Source organism: Magnolia sinica, chromosome 10 (genome assembly GCF_029962835.1).
Source record: "Magnolia sinica isolate HGM2019 chromosome 10, MsV1, whole genome shotgun sequence".
In the NCBI taxonomy this organism is placed as follows: Eukaryota; Viridiplantae; Streptophyta; class Magnoliopsida; order Magnoliales; family Magnoliaceae; genus Magnolia; species Magnolia sinica.
In genome coordinates this window covers 10,032,356-10,038,355 of record NC_080582.1, presented here as the reverse complement: position 1 = coordinate 10,038,355, position 6,000 = coordinate 10,032,356, and positions in this window count along the sequence as shown.

Below are 6,000 nucleotides of genomic sequence, written 5' to 3'. Positions count from 1 at the left end.
TATGTGTGTGTGTGTGTGTGTGTGTGTGTGTATAAACTATGGAAGAGTCCTAAAAGAAATAGGAAACAAATCCTGCAAAATCGCAACTCTACAAAAATTCGCGTCGAATCCTTTGATGGCATCAAAGTTTCGAAACTTATCCTTTAATAACATCGAAGCCACATCCGATGACATCGAACAATCACTAAAACTGTATAGAAACAAAACATGAAAATTCGATTTTCTATGATTGCATCGAGTCATCTTCAATGGCATCGAACTGACATTCGATATTATCGAAAAATCACCCAGTTAGTTCAATGACCAACTGGAGAAAATCTGAAAATACTCCATGAGATCGAGCATTGTTCGATGCCATCGAGAATGGCATTGAATAGTCTCTTGATGTCATCTACAGGCTCTACTTCTGACAAGATTTAAGACATAAAAAACAACATGAGAGATATTGTAGACCAATGATTGAACCTATATATATATATATATAAAATCATGATCGATGGCTCTGAAACTCGCTAGCTCGACTTGGAACTCTGGTCAAGTGAACTAGACTAGACTAGATTTCGCGTCTGAGTCTAGGAAACTCAGTCATGAGCAAGGCTTAGTTCGAGCCGACTTGGAACTCGGTGGAGTCAACTGGACAATTTTGAGCTGAGTCAGCTTAGGCCGCACTGAGGGGCAGCATAATCAACCTGAGTAGCCTTGACAGGATTTTCTACATCATTGAGGGAGAGTGTGGGAGATATCATAGTGGTATGTTCTTTTAATATAGATGGAGAAGGTTAGATTAGATGATCTCGACCGTCCGTATCCTCGCAAGTGCAATCCACATGGACGGTGATGGATCATAAAATCTATACGTACATGCACACCATGTATGTGTGTATATTACCCACAGATTGAGGAGGGCTGACATACCCCGGGTCCCATGTTCATTATTAAACTCGAGTGTGGTTGTGTTGGATCGGGCACTGACCCGATTGCAATTAATGGACTGGTCAGGTCCAGCTTAGATTGGATGAAGGTCGGGCCACTAGGTAACGGGTCTGTGGGTGAGTATCGGGTCCAAATTCCTAGCCCGTTTAGTAATAGGTTGGACCCAAAGCCAACCCATTGTCACCCCAGGGCACATGTGGGCCCTTCTTGCTTAGGCTTTATTTTAGCTTTGTTTTACATTTTGGGTTAATTTTAAATGCAATAATGTAAATGTGTCGTTATTATAAAAGCAATGTAAATGTGTCGTTATTATCTTTTACAATCAGTTTTTTTTTTTTGGAAATTATTTTGGATATTATTGTCTCCAAGAGGATAGGCCCCTAGTGGAATGATACGGTGGAGGTAGAAAGAGACCCGTCCGACCACTACAATAGATGGTGCTGCACACTTCTGTCAGTGGAAAGAGACGGGATGGTGGACCAACCATTTTAGGAATTTAAAATTAATTAATAGTAATTAATGCTAATAAATATAGGTAGATGATTGTGTGCGTTCAGGTAGGGGCTCTGTGGGGCCATTGTGATGAATGGATTTTATCCAAGCCGTTCATCCATTTTTTCAGATCATTTTAGGTAACGAGTCTAAAAATTAGATAGGTCCAATACTCAAGTGGACCACACCACAGGAAGCAGCGGCGATAATGAATCTTACCATTGAAACTTTACAAAGGGCTGCACGTTATGTTTATTTGCCATCCAACCTGTTCATAAGATCATATATACCTGGATGTATAGGGAAAACACAAATATCTTATTAATCCAAAACTTCTGATTGAATCCTTACCGTTAAAAACTTAATGGATTTGATGGAAATGTTTATTTGTCGTACAACCTATTGATAAGGTCACAAATATCTAGATAAATAGACCACACAAATATCAGCTTGATCCAAATCTTTTATAGCCCAGAAGAAGTTTTTTATGGTCAGTCACCACTATTTCCTATACTATGGTCCATCTAGGTTTTAGAACTGCTTCATTTTTGGGATTATGTCTTTAAACGAGCTTTCAACACGAATAGATGGCTTGGATGTAATCACATATATCACAGTCGGACCCACAGTCAGGAATCACACCCACCTTGGCAACAATTGGGTCACACCTAATCCGCTCCCAATGTTCCACATGGCGTTGTCCTAAGGGAGCAGATTAGGTTAGACCCAGGACTCACCAAGTTGGTGCGGGCATTACTGTGGGGCCCACCTTATGTATGTATTCTGCATCCACGCCGTCCATCTGTTTTTCAAGATAATTATAAGTCATTACCCAAAAAATTAAGCAGATTTAATTATTAAGTGGACAATACCATAGGAAATAGTACGGTGATTGAACATTAATAAGTCACAAAAGTTTTGGAACAAGCTGATATTTATTTATTTATTTTCTTTAATTTAAGCTTATATGACCTTATCCACATATTGGATGGAAAATAAATGGACATATTAAGGTTCGCTCGAAAATGATTTTAATGGTAGGGCCTTCAATTACCACTGCTTCCTATGTATGGTATGGTCCACCTGATAATTGGATCTGCTTCATTTTTAGGATAACGCCCTAAAATAATGATGGGTAAAGTGGATACACGATACATATATATATATATATATATATATATATTATATATATATATATATATATATATATATATATATATATATACATATATATCAAGATGGCTCCCATGTCAAGGGAAGCACTGTCTTGGGTCGTTTTACCTAATAAGCTTCCAAATCGGAATGCTTTGGTTAGCTTGTGTCCTAGAGACATGCCTACCATAATTTTTGGGTGCACCATGATGTTTATATGCCATCCATGCCCTTTATAAGGCCATTCTTATTAACCTCACAAATGTGGGAGACGTTTAATCTTCACTATTTCTTGTCATGTACCCTATTTGAGTTTTGGATCTGCGTCACTTTACAGCCCATGTCATAATCCAGCTTTATAGAGTGGATTGGGTTCAAGTCCTTACCTCAGTGGTAGACTCTAAGGACTTTCAACACGAGGTCTTGGGTTCGATATCCATAGGTGGTGAAATCCCACTACAACATGCATGGGTGTGTGTGTCAAGGGTTGCATTAAAAAAAAAAAAAAAAAGGCTTTATGGAGTGGCTTTCTCACATTCATGATGGTAGTCATGTCTAACTTCCTAATGTAGGAAGTTCCTTCCCCTAGATGACCTCTTGGGGTTCACTTTAATGTTTGTGAGAAATCCACCCTGTCGTGATAGGAAATAGTGAGGACCGTGGGGTCATACCATCTAGTGATCAGGTGTTCACACCCCAAGTATAGGGTTGTGATGTAGTAATAGACTCGGTAAGACCATGGTCGAATCCATAGGGACTGAAACCTGTACGTAATCTAAAAATAACGAGAACTAGAACTAGAATAAGATGAAATCTAAATCAAGTGAATATAATGGTATAATGGTGAAATAGGAAACTAAAATTTGGAGAAATCAAAGGTAGGAAATAGGGATTCAGAGGATCCACTTATAGGGATCAGGGAGATCTGAATCTAAACACAACTGGATTTTGAGTTCCATTTTCATCCAGTTGGAAGATATATTACTAAAACCGAATCTGAACTTCTTTTGATTTAGTTTTCAATAGATAAGAAAGATGTAAATTAGTCTTGATTCCATCACAAAACCATGCCCATGGGATAAAGCAAACAACATAATTTAACTAATCCACAGCCAATTTGAGAGATGTATGAATGTTAAGAAGGATTCCATCATCCAACCATGTCCAAGGGGCGATGGTGAACAACAGGGTTTCCTGACTTCATAATCATAAAAAGGAAAAGGAAATACTCAAAGCCATCGTAGATCTATTGTAATTTCAGTCACAACAAACCATTAAAGACTAAAAACATTTCATATAATTAAATTAAATCAAAATCAATTCAATTAGCATGAATCAAAGCCGTAGAGTTTTCCCATCACGCCACAAGCTTCACCTTAAGCTAACCACAGGCATAATTAACCAAGTCTCAAAAAAAAAAAAAAAAAAAAAACTAGAAAACAAAACGTCTAATATCTGTCTTGCAAAACGTCCCCGGATGGATGGCCTCCTCTCTCTCACTTCTTTTTAATATAGGTGATGTAGTCGGCTGGAGAGGTCTGTTGCAAGGAACCGACCTTGCTTACGCACGCCAATTCGCAGAAAAACAACCGCACCTCTGTTTTACGCAGCAAAACACAACCTGCTGAGTTCGATCTGATTTTGAGAGAACTGATCAACCCATTCAAGCAATTTGACTTGTTGGACAGGGTCAAAAACCTCTTATATGACTTTTGGACAGTTTGGCTCATTGATCCGATCACGTCCTTGATCAAAGAATGGCCCACGGTGGCCGGTTTTCACGGACGCGCGTTCCTGCATAAACAGGGTACGCTGTGACGATCGGTGGGCCCTATAGTATTATTTTCAGATAAATCCACCCCATTAATTGGATTCCTGGTAAAAAACCAGTCGGGAAGGGGTGGTTTTGGTAGGTTCTGTCATGGTCCATTGAATCAATTCAAGTTGCCATTCATCCTGCGTTTGACGGTGGAAATCGTATGATAACGTGCATGGGCTTAAAAAAAAAAAAAAAAAAAAAAAACACACCCAGCGAGGGGAAAGCATACCCCAGAGATGCAATGGACAGCTTGGATCATCAAAATGTGTGATGATTGGAGCCCACAATCGAAACCCAAGCAGAAGCACGTCCATCTTTGGACGTTTTAGAATTTTTGAGAAATTTAGCGCTGACTGACTGTAGGTGTAATGGTACATGGCCGAGCCTTGTGTACATTGTGTACATACACTATACTGCGGGGTCTACTGTTATATTTATAGGAGATCCGTTCCGTCAATCCATTTTTTCACATTATTTAAGAGTTGAAACTGAACTTGAAGCATATCCAGATGTTAGGCCAACCCCAAATCAGGATTTTAGGGGCTAATCTGTCTTTTGAGCTACTTTTACAAGGATCTAATGACTAAAATTTGATGTGTACGATTAATTTATGGTTCTCAGGCCATAGATGAAGTTCTGAGCCGAACGGATGGTGGGAAACTTGTGATCTTGCATTCTGAACAATTTTCAGGCCTTTTTAATAGTAAGTGGTGTGATTTTCTCAGATCCCTAACATGTAAATTCCTCGATCTCGGTCCCTTGGGGTCCGTCCCTTGCCTTGGTGACGTAAGAGTGTTAAATTCATGCTTCTATTACCCTTTTGCAGTCCAAGTTCCTAAATTCACCTTGCAGCACAAACATGATTAAACTAGGGCGTTTAACCAGTATCATGTTCATAAATCCAGATAATAACTGGGTCTAATATGCAATATTTGACCCTCAACATCAGGCTAATATTTTTGTGTTTTTAATTGACCATCTTTGTAGGCGTGACCTTGTGAATGGTCTAGATGGCATATAAACATCACTGTAGTCTTACTCATCTTCTTAAGTGAACCACACCATAGAAAACAATGAGGATTGAATCCCTAATGTTGAAATCTTATCATGGGCCACAAATTATTTATTTATTTATTATTATTTTTATTGTATGAATGGACGTGTGGATAAAACTCATACATCAGGGTGAGCCCACAGATCTTTTCTAGCAGGGACCATGATGTATGCCTTTTATACATGCCGTGATCCATTATGCCAATACGTCTTAGCACATGAGTCCAAAAATAAAACGTCCAAATCTTGGGTGAGACCATCACTCTAAATACTCCGTGAGGTCTTGAAAGAGTTGGATGAAGTTGATATTTGCATTTTCCCTCTGGCCATGTCTTTATATCTTTGTAACTTAATAACAGGTTGGATGGCAAATAAACATTAGAATATGAGCCTTAAGAAGTTTTTAATGGTTGACGTTCAATCACCACTTTCCCTTAGTGTGGTCCACTTGAGATTTGGATCTGCCTCAATTTTGAGCTCATGCTCTAAAATGAACCGGAAAAAAATATTTAAGGCATGACACTACACATACATTACGGTGGGTCCATGAT